Raw genomic sequence first — 22178 nt, 5'->3', positions numbered from 1 at the left:
AAATGAAGACCAAACCTGCACATTAATAATTGAAGGACTGAACCTGAACAGCAGTGCAGTTTACTTCTGTGCTGCTAGTTTACACAGTGCTACATATCACTGCTCCTCAGTACAAAAACCTCATCACATTTTTAATCTTTGTGTTACAGCTCACAGCCTCTTTGCACCTGGAATAAACCACTCTAACCAATGTTGGTCTATCTTGTGAATGAGATCAGTGATTTTAATGGGAGGTCCTTTCTGTGGAGCAACGCCTTTAACTTCCCACCTCCCTTTATAAAAAACAGCCTCAGTCATTCAGCATGTTTACTGTGGCTGGATCTCATATTAAGAAGACCACTATGATGACTCAAACCTCTTTTTCTCTTTCATACAGTACGTAAATGTTAATAAAGACATCTTTTTAGAATTTAACTGAAACAGTTTATTTAATATTAGAACTGATAAAATGTTAACATTTTTCATCACTGCTTCATATTATAAGTGCAGCCTCATCATTTTTTAAATGTGTTGGACTCATCACCACACATTATCAATTAGGCCTCCTCAGCTCGTCGGTGGGACTGATCTGAATGTAGGGGAACCTCCAGCAACACTTATATCCACACATCTACAAGAAACTGACAATGTAGATTTTATACAGCAGTTTACAGTGTCAGAGAACGTCACACACTTCAATGACACACCCAGCTGCAACTCTTCATATCTCTGTTGTCTAACTACAGTACACTGACAGTCATATATGAGACTCCAGAACATGGACATCGTCAAACATGGTCTCCTCAGCTTATTGGTATTTTTTCTCTGGATAAAAGGTTAAATACAGTAAATCATGTCACTGCATTACTGTCTTAAACTTTTATTTAAATGATGAAAGCAGACAATGACAAATGTCATTGTTTGAGTTAAATTAATTAATCAATCAATTAGTGGTAACTTTTTCTGTTTTACACACAGGCCTAATTGATGGGAGTGATGTCACCCAGACCTCCATACTGTGGAAAAACAAGGATGAAGAAGCAACAATATACTGCAACCACACCAAGGGTGCTGGCTACATTCAGATGTACTGGTACAAACAGCTGCCAGGAGAAGCAATGAAACTCATTGTGTTCACAACACTCGGCAAAGAAAATCTCGACTTTGGAAATTTCAGCAAAGAGAGATTCTCAGCCACTAAGCCTGACTTTGCTAGTGGGACATTCACAGTGAAGAATCTGGAACCAGAAGATAAAGGCTTGTATTTCTGTGCTGTCAGTGAGCACAGTGATACAGATGCACTTGACAGCTGAACAAAAACCTCAGTGCACTGTTGGAACAACTGCTACCAACTCAATTTATCTCCTGTACTGTACATCTCTCTCTCCTGTACTGTAGGGGGACCTTGAGCACCACAAACACTTCCAGTTACACTCTGATGTGGAGTTTGATACAGCAGTTCACAGGACATCACACTGCAGAGACACTCCCACCTGCAACTCTTTGTATCTCTGCTGTAACGTCACACTTCTCATCACACAGACTGACGGTGACTCTGGTCTCTAAGTTCATTTTGCTCAGAACACAATAATGATCACAGCTGGTCTGATTAAACTCTCTGCAGCTCTGCTCTGTATTGTAGGTACGGTACATCATTGTGGTTACTAAATGAGAGAAAAAATGATCACTTTTACTTCTTCCAACTTGTGGAAGATTTAAATTCATGTTAATGATTGTATGTTGAACATTCTGCCTGTATGCAGAGGAGTTATTGTTGGTCTTGTAACATGACATGCAATTGTTGACCCCGACAGGTCGAATTGATGGGAGTGATGTCACCCAGACCCCTCTGCTGTGGAGCAAAGAGGGTCAGTCTGCCACAATGAACTGCAGTCACACTAAGAGTGCTAATTTTAACCAGATGTACTGGTACAGACAGCTACCAAGAGAAACAATGAAACTCATTGTGTTCACAGCATTCGGCAGAGAAAATCATGACTTTGGAAATTTCAGCAAAGAGAGATTCTCAGCCACTAAGCCTGATGCTGCTAGTGGGACATTCACAGTGAAGAATCTGGAACCAGGAGATAAAGGCTTGTATTTCTGTGCTGTCAGTGAGCACAGTGATACAGATGCACTTGACAGCTGAACAAAAACCTCAGTACACTGTTGGAACAACTGCTACCAACTCAATTTATCTCCTGTACTGTACATCTCTCTCTCCTGTACTGTAGGGGGACCTCTAGCACCACAAACACTCCCAGTTACACTTTGATTCATCACGTGGATTACACAGCAGCTAACAGCATCAGAGAACATCAACTATGAAACACCCACCTGGAACCTTTTAGATCTCTGTAACTACACTGACAGTTAGATTAGACCTCTTTCAGTCTCTGACTTCTACAACATGGACATCATCAAACATGGTTTCCTAAGCTTGTTAACACTTCTGCTCTGGATAAAAGGTGAGATCAACCCACTACATTATAGCCTTTAACCTTTATTATTACGTCTAACAAGCAATTGTTGAGCATATATTTAATGGTCTACTAGTCTATAGGGCTACTGTATGTGAGTTAAAATGTTCACTGGTGCTAACTTTTACTGTTTTACACACAGGTCTAGTTGATGGGAGTGTTGTCACTCAGACCTCAATAATATGGAAATTCATGGATGAAAATGCAACAATGTCCTGCAACCACACCAAGGATGTTAGCTACAACCAGATGTACTGGTACAGACAGCTGCCAGGAGAAACAATGAAACTAATAGTTTTTACAACAACTGCAAAAACAGATCATGACTTTGAACCAGACTTCAGAAATGGGAGATTCTCAGCCACTAAGCCTAACTTTGCTAATGGGACATTCACAGTGAAGAATCTGAAACCAGAAGATAAAGGCTTGTATTTCTGTGCTGTCAGTAAGCACAGTGATACAGATGCACTTGACAGCTGAACAAAAACCTCAGTGCACTGTTGGAACAACTGCTACCAACTCAATTTATCTCCTGTACTGTACATCTCTCTCTCCTGTACTGTAGGGGGACCTCGAGCACCACAAACACTCCCAGTTACACTTTGATGTGGAGTTTGATACAGCAGCTCACAGAACTTCACACTGCAGAGACACTCCCACCTGTAACTCTTTATATCTCTGTAATTACATTGACAGTTACAGTATATATGAGACTTGGTGCTTTACAACATGGACATTATCAAACATGGTCTCCTCAGCTTCTTACTATTTCTACTTTGGAACAAAGATAAAGTACAGTGAGATCTGGGGCTGAGAAATATGGTTGAAATCAATATCATGATAGAAATAGGAATGTTGACTGATAACTAAAAATATCAATCATGGCAAATTAATACAATCCACTATTATGCTTTACATCAGTAAAACTATTTATACATGTCAAACAATTTACAATTAGAAGGAATATTTACATTTGGACACCTGCAAAACACTAACATGATATGAGCATTTCATCATGATACGGCACTATTCAACTGAGAGTCAAACAGTTTGAATCACTAAATTATCATCCAGACTGAGTACAATGATCTCTGCATTACAACTAAAACTTTTATTTCGGGAAAGAGAGCAGACAATGACAACGGTTGCAAAATACTCTACTGTATGTGAGTTAAAATATTCACTTGAGGTAACTTTTACTGTTTCACACACAGGTCTAGTTGTTGGGAGTGATGTCACCCAGACCTCCATACTGTGGAAAAACAAGGATGAAAGTGCAACAATGTCCTGCAACCACACCAAGGGTGCTGGCTACAGCCAGATGTACTGGTACAGACAGCTGCCAGGAGAAGCAATGAAACAAATTGTTTTTACAACAACTGCAAAAACAGATCATGACTTTGAACCAGACTTCAAAGATGAGAGATTCTCAGCTACTAAGCCTGATGCTGTTAGTGGGACATTCACAGTGAAGAATCTGCTGCCAGAAGATAAAGGCTTGTATTTCTGTGCTGTGAGTCAACAGTGATACAGATGCACTTGACAGCTGAACAAAAACCTCAGCAAGCTGTTACCAACTGTATTTATCTGCTGTACTGTAGGAGGACCTCAAGTACAACACACAACAACTCACAATAAAGCCACACTCCCACCTGTAACTTACAACACAGAAATAAACTCTGTTGTAACGTCACACCTTCCATCACACAGACTGAGTGTCTCTCATTTTCATTTTACTCAGAACACAATAATGATCCCAGCTGGTCTGATCAAACTCTCTGCAGCTCTGCTCTGTATTGTAGGTACTGTACATCATGAGGCCGAGGATTGAAAGGAGAAGCTGCCACTTTAGCTTTAAAGACATATTAATGATTTTATGCTCTGACTGAAAACAGAGGACTCACTGGTGGTTCTGTAACGCTATTTTTTTTTTTTTTTTTTTTTACCTCCACAGGTCTAATTAATGGGAGTGATGTCACACTGATCCCTCTGCTGTGGAGGAAAGTGAGTCAGTCTGCAACAATAAACTGCAGTCACACTAAGGGCAGCTCATATTGGTACATGTACTGGTACAGAGAGCAGCCAGGAGAAAGGATGAAGCAAAACATTTTCATGACCCCAAATCCCCCACATAAATATGAAAGTGACTTCAGTGAGGCCAAATTTCCAGCAAAGAAGAACGATTATTAGACTGGAAACCACAAGACACAAGACTGAGTTACTGTATTCACAATCATTACAAACACTTTAACAACATAAAAAACTGAAAAAGATGAAAATCACTTCAACATCAGATTAGAGATGAGAAAGGAATAAAGAGCATTTTAAAGACCAAGAATTAATGAGAAGACAGATAACTCGGATATAAAAGGGACATGAAAATACTGAAATAGGGAACACAAGAAACTCCAAGCAGCTGTGCTCAACAAAAGTTTACATTTCAAAATATTTGATAACAAGAAAATATACAATAAATTATATAACTGTACACCTAGGTTTTGAGTATTATGTTCATTAATTATTGATTCCTTATTCTTTTCAGTTCAATATTTATTTAAAATACATGTCAGAATAGTGAAAATATATCCACCACCAATAACAGAGCAAAGTGAACATCTTTGAATTGCTTGTTTGATCCAACCAGCTGGAACCAGCAAATGTTTGGTGTTTTAGCTTAATATATGATTTCACCATCAGAGTAGGAGTTGATTAATTGTCTGCCAATCAATTAACACCATATAAAATACATTGTGAAGGTGTTTCAGTAATTGAAAATTTACATCACAGTATGAGAACAACCAGAGACTTGCTCACATAATCCAAATCTCTGTCTCCTCCCCTCTGAGTTTGTCCCTCAACATCTGTTCAGTCTGTCAGTCAATGTGGAGACAAAGAGGAGGACATCATGATCAGAAACCTCAACAGCATCACTCTGCTGCTTCTCTCACTTTCCTGTAGGTAGAAATTAGAACTGTTTTCTAAAAGATAAATATTTAATAACCATTTCTGTTTTCTTAATATTTTTTCTTTCTTAAATGCAGGTTGTTCACTGAGCACTAAAGTCCTTCAAGTTCCATCATCAATATTAGGAAGTGCTGACAGTTCAGAGATAATCAACTGCAACCATTCAATCAGTGGATACGATACAATATTGTGGTATCAGCAGTCGACGGGAAACTCTAACCTTAAACTCATTGGATATATTCAGTATACTAGCCCAACCATTGAGGATCAATTCAAACAACATTTCGATGTGACTGGAGATGGTTCAGTGAAATCTCAACTTCATGTACTAAAACTCAGAGAGTCAGAGGACGGTGGCATGTATTACTGTGCAGCTAGTAGTCACAGTGACACAATTACCTTCTTGCCTCTACAAAAACCCTCTCTCATCACTTTACAATGAAGAAGAGCACACCTGCATCTAACTGCAGCCTGTAGCAGGAAATCACTGATATCAGCATTAAAGCCGCCTCTTCCTGTATTAACCAACACAACAGTAGACTGTATAAATCCACTGATGAAAAGATGTGACGTCCATTATGTCGACTCCTCCTCCTCCTTTACAACCAGACAGCTCTGTTCAGTTTGAACTTGACATTATTGTTTTGTTTTCATCTGCATTTGGATCATGATCAGACTCCTCATACATTTAGCAGCTCTGCCGTTCTGTTTAACAGGTAATATTACATTAACTTATGACATATGGTTCTAAATATGTTCACTGCAGGTTTTTCTCTCCACTAAAGTTGTTTGTTTCACATTTTTTTCACAGAACTCTGAAAGAACAGTGTTGATCAAACTCCAGCAGCCATGATCAAAGATCTTGGTGAAGAAATCCTGATAAACTGCAGCCATTCAAACACTAATTTTAATATGATCCAGTGGTACAAACAGTCTGCTGGGAAAAGTGATATGGCTCTTGTTGGTTATGCACGACTCACTTCTCTAGTTGTGGAAGATAAATTCAAAGAGACTCATAATGTGAGTGGTGATGGTAGAAGTCTGTCATCTCTTCATATTCCAAAGCTCAGTCGATCTGAGGACAGAGCAGTGTATTTCTGTGCTGCCAGTGAAGCACAGTGATACAGATGCACTTGACAGCTGAACAAAAACCTCAGTGCACTGTTGGAACAACTGCTACCAACTCAATTTATCTCCTGTACTGTACATCTCTCTCTCCTGTACTGTAGGGGGACCTCGAGCACCACAAACACTCCCAGTTACACTTTGATGTGGAGTTTGATACAGCAGCTCACAGAACATCACACTGCAGAGACACTCCCACCTGTAACTCTTTATATCTCTGTAAATCCATTGACAGTTACAGTATATATGAGACTTGGAGCTTTAGAACATGGACATTATCAAACATGGTCTCCTCAGCTTCTTACTGTTTCTACTTTGGAACAAACACTAACATGATATGAGCATTTCATCATGATACGACACTATTCAACTGAGAGTCAAACAGTTTGAATCACTAAATTATCATCCAGACTGAGTACAATGATCTCTGCATTACAACTAATACTTTTATTTCGGGGATGTCAGCAGACAGTGACAACGGTTGTAAAATACTCTACTGTATGTGAGTTAAAATGGTAATTAGTGGTAACTTTTATTGTTTTACACACATGCCTAGTTGATGGGAGTGATGTCACTCAGACGTCCATACTGTGGAAAAACAAAGGTGAAAGTGCAACAATGTCCTGCAACCACACCAAGGATGCTGCCTACAGCCAGATGTACTGGTACAGACAGCTGCCAGGAGAAGCAATGAAACTCATTGTGTTCACAGCATTCGGCAGAGAAAATCACGACTTTGGAAATTTCAGCAAAGAGAGATTCTCAGCTACTAAGCCTGATGCTGCGAGTGGGACATTCACAGTGAAGAATCTGCTGCCAGAAGATAAAGGCTTGATTTCTGTGCTGTGAGTCAACACAGTGATACAGATGCACTTGACAGCTGAACAAAAACCTCAGCAAGCTGTTACCAACTGTATTTATCTGCTGTACTGTAGGAGGACCTCAAGTACAACACACAACAACTCACAATACAGCCACACTCCCACCTGTAACTTACAACACAGAAATAAACTCTGTTGTAACGTCACACCTTCCATCACACAGACTGAGTGTCTCTCATTTTCATTTTACTCAGAACACAATAATGATCCCAGCTGGTCTGATCAAACTCTCTGCAGCTCTGCTCTGTATTGTAGGTACTGTACAATACAGAGAAGCTGTCACTTTAGCTTTAAAGACATATTAAAGATTTTATGTTCTGACTGAAAACAGAGGACTCACTGGTGGTTCTGTAACTTTTTTTTTTTCTTTTACCTTCACAGGTCTAATTAATGGGAGTGATGTCACACTGATCCCTCTGCTGTGGAGGAACATGAGTCAGTCTGCAACAATGAACTGCAGTCACACTAAGGCTCATATTGGCACATGTACTGGTACAGACAGCAGCCAGGAGAAGAGATGAAGCGAAACGTTTTCACGACCCCAAATCCCCCACATAAATATGAAATTTCCAACAAAAAAGAAGGATTATCGGACTGGATTTGTGTATTTTTGTGCTGTGAGTCAACACAGTGATACAGGTGACTTTAACAGCTGCACAAATATCCAACTGCTGGTTTGACAGCTAATTGAAGACATCAGTGTCTATAATTATCAGCAGAGGGAGCTCTAGACATGCACACTAATTGCACTTTTAGATTTTGGTTGGTGTTCAGTGTTATTTCCATTACTTATGATAACAGTGTCTGTGCAGTTTAAGTGTTACACTGCAGTGTCTCACAACATGTGGCTGTCTCACAGCATTGATAGTGTTATTATATATTTGGAATGAAGGGTAATGACTTCAGAAAAGGAAGCCCTGTATGTACTCAATATAATCCCACTAAAATACAAATAATTTTATATATTCCTTCCTAAAGTTGTATTATCACAGTTTGAAATTATTCTTCATATTAAATTCAGGCTGATGTTTCTCTTTCTTCTTTTTGAATCATTTTTATGAGCCTTTAATTCAAAAATTTCAAGTTTCATACATACTTTTCAGAGGTTATGATGGTTATGATGATTTTTTATGAAAGACAACTGCCTGAATCTTGAACAACTAACATTTTATCTATAAGCTACGATCACCTCTGTGTTTACTGTCAAAGATGGTGACTTGCACCTGAAAGCAACAGGACCCAAGCACCATCAAACATGTTTTTATCACACTGTGTCATGTTGTCTGACTACCAGCAGAAGGTGATCAAGACAAATGGCTGAATGTTAACTGACAAGTATCACAGATGTGTGTTGTCTCACAGTAACGACACCTTTTGTACAGAGGACTCCATCATGTGACTGGACAGATGATGTGATGCTGCCATCAGCTGCTTTGTTGAATGTCTCACTGTGCTGTAACAGTGTTCAAAATGATCTCAGCTCTCATCTTCACTGTGTCTCTGCTCTGTACTGCAGGTATTATACTTCTGCTAACATCTTTGCATTAGTTTTCATTTCTGAAAAGTACAATGTAACTGAAAATAGATTATGGTTTGTTTCCAGGTGGTAGGAAGGTCAACCAGACCTCAAGGTTACTTGTAGAGACGGGTCACTCTGCTCACATGGACTGCAGTCACAACCTTGGTGGCAGTTTCTTTCAGATGTATTGGTATCAACAGTTACCAGGAGAGACTATGAAACAGATCGTCTACACGGTGCCTTTCAGCAGCCAGCATGACTTTGGAAATTTTAGCCAGGACAAATTCTCAGCTATAAAGACTGAGGCTGAGACGGGATCTTTCACAGTGAAAAATGTGCAACCAGAGGACAGCGGAGTGTATTACTGTGCCGCCAGCAGCACACACACTGTGATGCAGATACTCGTCAGGCTGAACAAAAACCACAGACACATGACTTAGTCTGACACTGAATTACTGTGTTCACAATCATTACAGACACTGTGACAAAACAAAAGATGAAAATCACTTCAACAATAAATTAGAGAGTGAGAGGAGAAAGGAATAAAGAGCATTTTAAAGACCAAGAATTAATGACAAGACGGATAACTTGGATATGACATGAAAATACTTAAACAGGGAACGCAAGAAACTTCAAATAGCTGTGCTCAGCAAAAGTTTACATTTCAAAATATTTCATAACAAGAAAATATACAATAAATTATATTACTGTACACCTAGGTTTTGAGTATTATGTTCATTATTTATTGATTGATTCCTTATTCTTTTCACTTCATTATTTGTTTAAAATACATGTCAGAATAGTGAAAATATACCCACCACCAATAACAGAGCAAAGTGAACATCTTTGAATTGCTTGTTTGATCAAACCAGCTGGAACCAGCAAATGTTTGGTGTTTTAGCTTAATGTATTATTTCACTATCAGAGTAGGAGTTGATTAATTGTCTGCCAATAGATTAACACCATATAAAATACATTGTGAAGGTGTTTCATTAATTGAAAATTTACATCACAGCACGACAACAACCAGAAACTTGCTCACATAATCCAAATCTCTGTCTCCTCCCCTCTGAGTTTGTCCCTCAACATCTGTTCAGTCTGTCAGTCAATGTGGAGACAAAGAGGAGGACATCATGATCAGAAACCTCAACAGCATCACTCTGCTGCTTCTCTCACTTTCCTGTAGGTAGAAATTAGAACTGTTCTAAAAGATATATATTTCATAACAATTTCTGTTTTCTTAATATTTTTTCTTTCTTAAATGCAGGTTGTTCACTGAGCACTAAAGTCCTTCAAGTTCCATCATCAATATTAGGAAGTGCTGACAGTTCAAAGACAATCAACTGCAGCCATTCAATCAGTTCATACAATACAATATTGTGGTATCAGCAGTCGACAGGCAACTCTAACCTTAAACTCATTGGATATACTGTGCGTACTAACCCAACCATTGAGGACCAATTCAAACAACATTTCAATGTGATTGGAGATGGTTCAGTGAAATCTCAACTTCATGTACTAAAACTCAGAGAGTCAGAGGACAGTGGCATGTATTACTGTGCAGCTAGTAGGCACAGTGACACAAATACCTTCTTGCCTCTACAAAAACCCTCTCTCATCACTTTACACTGAAGAAGAGCACACCTGCATCTAACTGCAGCCTGTAGCAGGAAATCACTGATATCAGCATTAAAGCCGCCTCTTCCTGTATTAACCGACTCCTCCTCCTCCTTTACATCCAGACAGCTCTGTTCAGTTTACACTTGACATTATTGTTTTGTTTTCATCTGCATTTGGATCATGATCAGACTCCTCATACATTTAGCAGCTCTGCCGTTCTGTTTAACAGGTAATATTAACTTATGACATATGGTTCTAAATATGTTCACTGCAGGTTTTTCTCTCCACTAAAGTTTGTTTCACATTTTTTTCTGCAGAACTCTCAAAGAACAGTGTTGATCAGACTCCAGCAGCCATGATCAAAGATCTTGGTGAAGAAATCCTGATAAACTGCAGCCATTCAAACACTAATTTTAATATGATCCAGTGGTACAAACAGTCTGCTGGGAAAAGTGATATGGCTCTTGTTGGTTATGCACGACTCACTTCTCTAGTTGTGGAAGATAAATTCAAAGAGACTCATAATGTGAGTGGTGATGGGAGAAGTCTGTCATCTCTTCATATTCCAAAGCTGAGTCAATCTGAGGACAGAGCAGTGTATTTCTGTGCTGTGAGTCAACACAGTGATACAGATGCACTTGACAGCTGAACAAAAACCTCAGTGCACTGTTGGAACAACTGCTATCAACTCAATTTATCTCCTGTACTGTACATCTCTCTCTCCTGTACTGTAGGGGGACCTCGAGCACCACAAACACTCCCAGTTACACTTTGATGTGGAGTTTGATACAGCAGCTCACAGAACATCACACTGCAGAGACACTCCCACCTGTAACTCTTTATATCTCTGTAATTACATTGACAGTTACAGTATATATGAGACTTGGTGCTTTACAACATGGACATTATCAAACATGGTCTCCTCAGCTTCTTACTGTTTCTACTTTGGAACAAACACTAACATGATATGAGCATTTCATCATGATACGACACTATTCAACTGAGAGTCAAACAGTTTGAATCACTAAATTATCATCCAGACCAAGTACAATGATCTCTGCATTACAACTAATACTTTTATTTCGGGGATGTCAGCAGACAGTGACAACGGTTGTAAAATACTCTACTGTATGTGAGTTAAAATGGTAATTAGTGGTAACTTTTATTGTTTTACACACATGCCTAGTTGATGGGAGTGATGTCACTCAGACGCCCATACTGTGGAAAAACAAAGGTGAAAGTGCAACAATGTCCTGCAACCACACCAAGGGTGATACCTACAGCCAGATGTACTGGTACAGACAGCTACCAAGAGAAGCAATGAAACTCATTGTGTTCACAGCATTCGGCAGAGAAAATCACGACTTTGGAAATTTCAGCAAAGAGAGATTCTCAGCTACTAAGCCTGATGCTGCTAGTGGGACATTCACAGTGAAGAATCTGCTGCCAGAAGATAAAGGCTTGATTTCTGTGCTGTGAGTCAACACAGTGATACAGATGCACTTGACAGCTGAACAAAAACCTCAGCAAGCTGTTACCAACTGTATTTATCTGCTGTACTGTAGGAGGACCTCAAGTACAACACACAACAACTCACAATACAGCGACACTCCCACCTGTAACTTACAACACAGAAATAAACTCTGTTGTAACGTCACACCTTCCATCACACAGACTGAGTGTCTCTCATTTTCATTTTACTCAGAACACAATAATGATCCCAGCTGGTCTGCTCAAACTCTCTGCAGCTCTGCTCTGTATTGTAGGTACTGTACATCATGAGGCCGAGGATTGAAAGGAGAAGCTGTCACTTTAGCTTTAAAGACATATTAAAGATTTTATGTTCTGACTGAAAACAGAGGACTCACTGGTGGTTCTGTAACTTTTTTTTTTTCTTTTACCTTCACAGGTCTAATTAATGGGAGTGATGTCACACTGATCCCTCTGCTGTGGAGGAACGTGAGTCAGTCTGCAACAATGAACTGCAGTCACACTAAGGCTCATATTGGTACATGTACTGGTACAGACAGCAGCCAGGAGAAGAGATGAAGCGAAACGTTTTCACGACCCCAAATCCCCCACATACATATGAAATTTCCAGCAAAAAAGAAGGATTATCGGACTGGATTTGTGTATTTTTGTGCTGTGAGTCAACACAGTGATACAGGTGACTTTAACAGCTGCACAAATATCCAACTGCTGGTTTGACAGCTAATTGAAGACATCAGTGTCTATAACGCAAAGCAGAGACACACTGAACGACTCACATCAGCCAGCTGGTTCATCATGAGATCCTGGATTTGATGTTATTACTATCACATCCATGAGGGTGCAGTGTTTCTCTCACAAATGTCTTGACAACAATAAATAATGTAGACTTGATATATCTGGACTCACAACATTGTAAAATTTATGTCCTGCAGTCATATCAGAATTTAACACAGAAAGATTTACTAATGAAAATTGTTCATTTTCTTGTTCTTGGGAATGAGAAAGTTAACAATCTGTCATAAGGAGGCAGTATATCTTTAATGGGACCTTTATACTCAGCCAGTGGTGTGTAGTGGTGATGGTGGTGGTTATAATGTCAAGAGGAGGAAACATTATGACATCACCCATGTACATGTTTATTTGCAGATGGGAGGTTTGTGCAAAGAGGAGGTTGGAAATAATCAGTATATCTGCTGATACACTGCTAATCATAGCAACAGTAAAATTATTACCAAACAAAAGACAACATGATCATCCTTTTCCTACAAATTACTTTAAATATTATTCTGTTTTCAGGTAATGTCATCAAATCTTTTATATTATACAGTGCTGCAATTTTAGCTTTGTGACATTAATGGATTCACCAGTGTTTATTCTTATATGATGTGTTGTTTTTGTTGACACTTTTTCTACAGGTTCCTCTCTCAGTGACCAAGTCTACCAGACTCCAGCTCACATGTACAACAAAACAGGAGAAACTGCCAAAATCAGCTGTTCACACAGTTTTGGGAGCTACAACCAGATCCTCTGGTACAAACAATTCAACAAACAGTTACAGTTCCTGGGATATATGAATTATGACAAAGGAAATCCAGAGCCTGGTGTGAATGTGACGATGGAAGGGAGTGCCAGTAAAGACCAGAACTGCACATTGACAATTAAAGAACTCAACCTGAACAGCAGTGCAGTTTACTTCTGTGCTGCTAGTTAACACAGTGCTACATACCACTGCTCCTCAGTACAAAAACCTCCCCACCACAGTTTTTATCTCTGTATAACAGCTCAGAGCCTCTTTGCACCTGTATTAACTCGTTCTAACCACTGTTGGTCTCCTCTCACAAAGATCAGATATTATAACTGGAGGTTCTGTATGTGAAGCCTCCTGTTATAAAGAGCAGCTTCAGACATTCAGGGCTACATCTCATTTCAACAGCTTCACTATGATGTCTCAAATTCTCACCACATATATCATATCAACCTGCTTGTATGTTTACATTCAAAATTATGCTGACAATATTTCATAATTAAAAAATGTGAAATTGTGATTATAATTATTATTATTATTATTGTTGTTGTTATTGTTAATATACATAATAATTAAAGGCGGGCTCTGAAATATGAAACTGATTTACATAAAGTGAATAGTACATGTATAACTGAGGATTTAAAGGAAGCATTGTGTTTTAAGTAATCAAAGAAAGGACAGTTTTCTTCACAGTTTCTTTCAAAGTCAAACTTATTTGTGTTGTTTTTGTTGATGCCTTTTCTACAGGTTCCTCTTTCGGTGACCAAGTCTACCAGACTCCATCTCACATGTACAACAAAACAGGAGAAACTCCCAAAATCAGCTGTTCACACAGTATTCAGAGCTACAATCGAATTCTCTGGTACAAGCAATTCAACAAACAGCTACAGTTCCTGGAATATGTGTATTTAAACAAAGGATATCCAGAGTCTGATGTGAATGTGACAATGTCAGGTGGTGCAGATAAAGACCAGACCTGCACATTAACAATTAAAGAACTCAACCTGAGCAGCAGTGCAGTTTACTTCTGTGCTGCTAGTTCCCACAGTGCTACAAAACGCTGCTCCTCAGTACAAAAACCTCCCATCATAGTTTTTTTCATCTCTGTATCACAGCTCACAGCCTCTTTGCACCTGTGTTCTTTCCTTTAATAAGCTGGCAATATATCTTTAGTCAGATCTGTATCCTGAGCCAGTGGGGTGTAGTGGTAGTTGACATGATAGTTATCATTTTAGATGAGGATAGTGCTCAATGACACCGCCCATCTAATGATTTCATGTTGGTTTGCTGATGGGAGGGTTTACTCAAGAAGGAGGCTGGAAATAATCAGTTGCTGATACACTGAGGAAAACATAATGATTCATTGCAACAGCAACTTGATCTTATTTTCTTCAATATAGCTGCTCAGGAAACACAAAATGATCATCTTATTCCTGAGCATTACTTTTAACATTATTCTGGTTTCAGGTGATGTCATGAAAATTGTTTTAAGAAATTTTAATACAGGTTTTCAAATAAATCTGTTGTGCAGCCAGTATTATACCTTGCTGACATTTCAGGTGTTATTGGGGTTTTTTCTAGATTTCAATATATATTTCAATATATATTTACAAAAACTAAACAGTGTAACAGGATTAGAGATGTGTAGATTTGATAGTTATTTATTATAATTATTTATTAACATGGAAACATGGGCTGATGGTACATGCAGCCTCAAATTCTGACTACAAAACTGGGCTGTCTATCTTTCAGTATCAGTGGATTTCAGTAAAATATTTTTACATTCACATGTATGCAATACAAAAAGTAAAACATTTTTCCAAATGGAATGCAAATTACATTAAATTTTGTATTTTCTCCATGCAGGTCAACGCCAAGATGTGCACCAATACCCTGAAATCAGATGGAGAAATGTGTCCGAATCTGCAAATATGAACTGCAGCCATGACAAAGATATTTCCTACGCCCAGATGTACTGGTACAGACAGCGTCCAGGGGAGAGCATGACCCTCATTGTCTACACAGTTTTTGATGGGCAGCCAGACTATGGGAGGGCCCCTCAAAACAAATATGTAGGCATCAAAGATGACATAAAGACCGAGGCTCTCACTGTCAATGACTTGCAGCTGGAGGACAGCGGTGTGTATTTTTGTGCCGTCAGTAAACACAGTGATGTGAGAAGTATGAGCAGCTGAACAAAAACTGCTTCACAATAAATTTGCTGATTTTTTAAAATCCTGACTTTTATATCTGTCCTGTAGGTGGAGCTGGAGCTCCAGAAATACTCAACACATGTAACACTGTGAAACTTATGAAGCTGCTTTTGAGGGGAAGGTGTTAGGTGTCTTTAGTAACTGTTGTATAACTAAAGAGCTTAGAGTCACTCAGTGTTCACTGTTCAGAAAACAAGTCAACATGCTCACATTATTCTTTTTTTCTTGGCTCCTTGGTAATCACTTTTACAATTCAGGAATACCTCTTCACCTATAGTTTCTACATTGTTCACTCATGTTTTCTTTCTTTAGGTGTTTGTCTGGCTGTTGAAGTCTACCAGAGTCCTTCAGCTCTACTCAGAAAACCTGGAGACAAAGTCCAGCTGGTCTGCAGTCATGAAAAAACTGACTACACACTCATGCAGTGGTACCAGAAATCCCCTGGAGACCGAGCTCTGAAACGCATCGGACATGTGTATCAAAAGAGCATAGAGCACGAGGAGCCTTTCAGAGAACATTTTAATATCACTGGAGACATGAGTGGAGACACAGCAAAGAACGGTTCTCTGTTTATAACCAACCTAAAGACACCTGAGCACACTGCAATGTACTACTGTGCAGCTAGCTATGCACACTGACTACAGATCCTCTCTGCTTCATACAAAAACTCTGAAACAACTTTTATGCTTTTGAATGGGAACTTGAACAGACTCCTCCCAGCCAGCTGCGTTTCCTTTCAGGCTTTCATCTTTGCCAGCTAATGTACAGTGATGACGTTTCATCACTTCCTTCTCCTTTTCAAACTTCAGTCAGCCCCAATAAGTCATCAGTTGGATTTCTGTTGCAAATGGTGACAGTGATATCTGACGTTAGATCCCAGAAACTCGAATCCATAAAACTCTAAAAGGCTTTTAAAAATGTTTTTTGTTGAGGATGTCAAAATGATCTGCTTTCTAGTCTTCTGTTGTCTGGCAGGTAATAACTTGAAGCATTACTTTCTTTGCATATGTCATTAGTGTAATTTATCATAAATCACAATGTAAATAAGTTCTCTATTTTTGTTTTGTGTCCAGGTGGTTGTCTGGGTGTTCAGGTCCACCAGTCTCCCTCGGATCTCATCACAAAAACTGTGAACTCTGACAAAGTGCAGATTTTCTGCAGTCATGATAAAACTGACTACAGAGTGATGCTCTGGTACCAGCGGTCACCTGGAGACACAGCTATGAAACTCATTGGATATTTGTACTTTAAAGATGTCACAATGGAAGAGACATATAAAGAACATTTCAATATAACTGGAGATTTGAGTGGAAATACAGCAAAGAATGGCTCTCTTTTAGTTCCAACAATTGGACAACAGCACAGTGCAGTGTACTACTGTGCAGCCAGAGAAGCACACTGACATAAATCCCCTCTGAACTTTACAAAAACTCCACATAGTATTTTATCATTGGTGGTTTGGAGTAAGACGAGGAATAAACTGCTCCCAGACACCTGCTGTTGTGGTCGTATTTTGGTTTGATGTAATCATATCATCATTACAGTAGCTAATTCAACTCTGTTTCTATTTCTATGTTGTTAGTTTATTTTAGTTTCACCAGCTAAGCCATTGCAGTACAATTTGTAATAATTTCTAGTGAAATCTATAAAAAGGCTAAATGTCTTATGCGGGAGACTCAGGGGAAAGGAGGAGCATAGATATCAGTTTTATATGAGACTAAATGAAGCCACTCCTCTCTACATTTCATTTGTTTATTCAGTTTAGTGAGAACTAACTAACAGAGATCCTGTCATAACTTAGATACTGTATTTCATCAGTGACTTTACAGTAATTCAGCGCTCCATGTGTTACATTTACTCACCAGGTAACAACTGCTTCATTGTGAAATAAAATGTACTGTATTATTTTCACATCTTAAAATGAATAATCTGTAAACTCTGCTTATATCATGTTGTTCTCTGGTAGTTGTGGTCCATCAGTCTCCCTGCTGTAAGTACAAGTCATGGACAGACAGCGCAACGCTAACAGGGATTCTGAAGAGCAACGACCAAACCAGCATTTAACGGGTCCGCAGTGACATCTGCAGCTATGTTTACATGCTGTTTAATGTGCTGCAGCTGAACAGCTAATTTGCTACATAGCTGCTAACTGATGTTAGCGATGCACTTTTCCCCGCTGAATGATTGTTTGGTGGCTTGTTCAACAGGTTAAGCTGCAGGACAAGACGTGCGTTCATGTTTGTAAGTTATCAGGCTGTTGTTTCTTTCACTACCATGTTTAAAAGAGGAAGGTATCAGGCCTCATATTACAATTTAATTTAACAATTAAGCATTGAATATTTTATATATTTTAAGATTTTATTTAAACATTGGACATCTTGAATGTTGTTTTCATTCAAGACCATGGGCAAAAATTCCTTGCTTTAAGTGTTTTACAGAATATATGGAAAGCAAAGTTTTATATCAGTCATATAGCCAGAGTGGTCTTTTAATAACCTTCATAATCACCATCATTATTGTATCCTTTTAAACAGAGAATTCAATCTGCATGGGAGAAAGGACTAAAATGATTTGTTTTCTAATCTCTTATCATATTATAGGTAATGCCATTTGTTCTCTGGATTGGAAATTTATACTTTGTTTTTTTTGTTCAAGCAGATAAACCCCGAGTTTGTTTCTTTTGTAGGTTTCTCTTTGGGGGTTCAGATCCATCAGTCTCCCTCTGCTGTCACCCGAACGGCTGGTGAAAACATGCAGGTTTTCTGCACCCACAAACAAACTGACTACAGAATGATGCCATGGTACCAGAAGTCCCCCGGATACACAGCTCTGAAACTCATTGGATATGGATATGGATATGGACAATTCAAGGATGACAGCATGGAAGAGCCATTTAGGAATTATTTCAAATTAGATGGAGATTTGAGTGGAAACATAAAAACATGTTCACTCTCATTATTTTGTTTCTTTTCATAAGGTGGCTGCATGTCTGTGTAGTTGTTCAGGAAGAGGATGATGCAGTATATCTTTAATGGGACCTTTATACTCAGCCAGTGGTGTGTAGTGGTGATGATGATGGTTATAATGAGGAGGAAACATTATGACACCACCCACGTACATGTTTAATTGCAGATGGGAGGTTTGTGCAAAGAGGAGGTTGGAAATAATCAGTATATCTGCTGATACACTGCTAATCATAGCAACAGTAAAATTATTACCAAACAAAAGACAACATGATCATCCTTTTCCTACAAATTACTTTTAACATTATTCTGGTTTCAGGTAATGTATCAAATTTTTTAGACATTTCATACAAGTTTTCAACAGCATCTGTTTCTAGTTTTATTTATGTTACATTACTGGATTTATCAGTGTTTATTCTTATATGGTGTGTTGTTTTTGTTGACACCTTTTCGACAGGTTCCTCTCTCAGTGACCAAGTCCACCAGACTCCAGCTCACACGTACAACAAAACAGGAGAAACCGCCAAAATCAGCTGTTTACACAGTATTCAGAGCTACAACCAGATCAACTGGTATAAGCAGTCAAATGGACAACTACAGTTCCTGGGATATGTGTATTTAAAAAAAGAAAATCCAGAGCCTGGTGTAGATGTGATGATGGAAGGGAGTGCCAGTAAAGGCCAGACCTGCACATTGACAATTAATGGACTCAACCTGAACAGCAGTGCAGTTTACTTCTGTGCTGCTAGTTTACACAGTGCTACATATCACTGCTCCTCAGTACAAAAACCTCATCACCACAGTTTTTTTTTATCTATGTATTACAGCTCACAGCCTCTTTGCACCTGTATTAACTCGTTCTAACCACTGTTGGTCTCCTCTCACAAAGATCAGATATTATAACGGGAGGTTCTGTATGTGAAGCCTCCTGTTATAAAGAGCAGCTTCAGACATTCAGGGCTACATCTCATTTCAACAGCATCACTATGATGTCTTAAATTCTCACCACATATATCAGATCCACCTGCTTGTATGTTTACATTCAAAATGATGATGACAATATTTCATGATTTAAAAATATTAAATTTATTGTTCACATAAATAATCATTAGAGGCAGGACTGTCCCATCATATTAATTCATAATACGTTACCAGAAGTTCCTAAACAACCAAGTCTACATTTTAGACATGTCCTCTGATTTAGTTTGTAATATTTAGACCAATAATAATTGAAAAACACAAAAATACTTATTTTATATCTGTATATACACAGTTTAACTCTTCTTTGATTGTGACAAATACTCTGTTGTGTACAAACGTTTGCAGGGATTACTACAGGTCTTTGCTGTTTTGCTTCCTTTCACAGGGTGGCAGTATATCTTCATTGAGCCTGTGGTGTGTGGTGGTAGCTGACATGATGGTTTTAATGTTTAGAGGTGGAGAATGCACTACGACACCACCCACTTTAAAGAAGTTGTGTCTATTTTCCTGATAAGAGGGTTTTTTCAGTAAAGGAGGTGGAAAGTATCAGCATACCAGCATAAAGTGTGACGAAAACACAAACTGGTGTTAAATTTGGCCAGAACACAACATGATCCTTTTCTTCTGCATCGCCTTTAATGTTATTCTGGTTTCAGGTACAGAAGTCTTTTAAGACATTTCTTCTTTAAAAAGGTGGATTTATATTTATTAAGCAAACAATCAGCTATTCCAGTTACAGGCTATAGACTCTGATACATTTTGGGATTGAGGTTCAAGAAAGAGATATGGGCTTTGATTTAATCAAATACATAATGTTTTGTCCACATATTCTCTATTTATCATGTTCAATTCCTGTCCTGTGTTCTCTCATTTTTCTATTTAATAGTATTCATCCTCATTTAATGTGATTGTGTATTGTTGGTGCTTTTTCTACAGGTTCCTCTCTCAGTGACCAAGTCTACCAGACTCCAGCTCACATGTACAACAAAACAGGAGAAACTGCCAAAATCAGCTGTTCACACAGTATTCAGAGCTATAACCAGATCCTCTGGTATAAGCAATCAAACGGACAACTACAGTTCCTGGGATACATGTCAGGGACCACTGCTAACCCAGAGACTGGAATGGGTGTGAAAATCGAGGGGAGTGCAAATGAAGACCAAACCTGCACATTAATAAATGAAGGACTGAGACTGAACAGCAGTGCAGTTTACTTCTGTGCTGCTAGTTTACACAGTGCTACATATCACTGCTCCTCAGTACAAAAACCTCATCACATTTTTAATCTTTGTATTACAGCTCACAGCCTCTTTGCACCTGGAATAAACCACTCTAACCAATGTTGGTCTATCTTGTGAATGAGATCAGTGATTTTAATGGGAGGTCCTTTCTGTGGAGCAACGCCTTTAACTTCCCACCTCCCTTTATAAAAAACAGCCTCAGTCATTCAGCATGTTTACTGTGGCTGGATCTCATATTAAGAAGACCACTATGATGACTCAAAGCTCTTTTTCTCTTTCATACAGTACGTAAATGTTAATAAAGACATCTTTTTAGAATTTAACTGAAACAGTTTATTTAATATTAGAACTGATAAAATGTTAACATTTTTCATCACTGCTTCATATTATAAGTGCAGCCTCATCATTTTTTAAATGTGTTGGACTCATCACCACACATTATCAATTAGGCCTCCTCAGCTCGTCGGTGGGACTGATCTGAATGTAGGGGAACCTCCAGCAACACTTATATCCACACATCTACACGAAACTGACAATGTAGATTTTATACAGCAGTTTACAGTGTCAGAGAACGTCACACACTTCAATGACACACCCAGCTGCAACTCTTCATATCTCTGTTGTCTAACTACAGTACACTGACAGTCATATATGAAACTCCAGAACATGGACATCGTCAAACATGGTCTCCTCAGCTTATTGGTATTTTTTCTCTGGATAAAAGGTTAAATACAGTAAATCATGTCACTGCATTACTGTCTTAAACTTTTATTTAAATGATGAAAGCAGACAATGACAAATGTCATTGTTTGAGTTAAATTAATTAATCAATCAATTAGTGGTAACTTTTTCTGTTTTACACACAGGCCTAATTGATGGGAGTGATGTCACCCAGACCTCCATACTGTGGAAAAACAAGGATGAAGAAGCAACAATATACTGCAACCACACCAAGGGTGCTGGCTACATTCAGATGTACTGGTACAAACAGCTGCCAGGAGAAGCAATGAAACTCATTGTGTTCACAACACTCGGCAAAGAAAATCACGACTTTGGAAATTTCAGCAAAGAGAGATTCTCAGCCACTAAGCCTGACTTTGCTAGTGGGACATTCACAGTGAAGAATCTGGAACCAGAAGATAAAGGCTTGTATTTCTGTGCTGTCAGTGAGCACAGTGATACAGATGCACTTGACA

The 22178-nt window shown here is 38.7% G+C and overlaps 1 long non-coding RNA gene and 1 gene segment (V, D, J or C); both read left to right on the top strand.

Annotated features, from left to right (window-relative positions):
- Positions 1-22178, top strand: part of LOC137199800 (T cell receptor beta chain MC.7.G5-like) — a 90962-nt gene that overhangs the window by 14990 nt on the left and 53794 nt on the right.
- Positions 17198-19896, top strand: LOC137200268 (uncharacterized). The gene is made up of 3 exons (XR_010931936.1): positions 17198-17662; positions 17764-18038; positions 18484-19896. It is a non-coding gene; the product is annotated as an uncharacterized lncRNA (long non-coding RNA).

Source organism: Thunnus thynnus, chromosome 16 (genome assembly GCF_963924715.1).
Source record: "Thunnus thynnus chromosome 16, fThuThy2.1, whole genome shotgun sequence".
In the NCBI taxonomy this organism is placed as follows: domain Eukaryota; kingdom Metazoa; phylum Chordata; class Actinopteri; order Scombriformes; family Scombridae; genus Thunnus; species Thunnus thynnus.
Note: the sequence above shows the minus strand (reverse complement) of the source record. Positions and strands in the feature narration are given on the sequence as shown.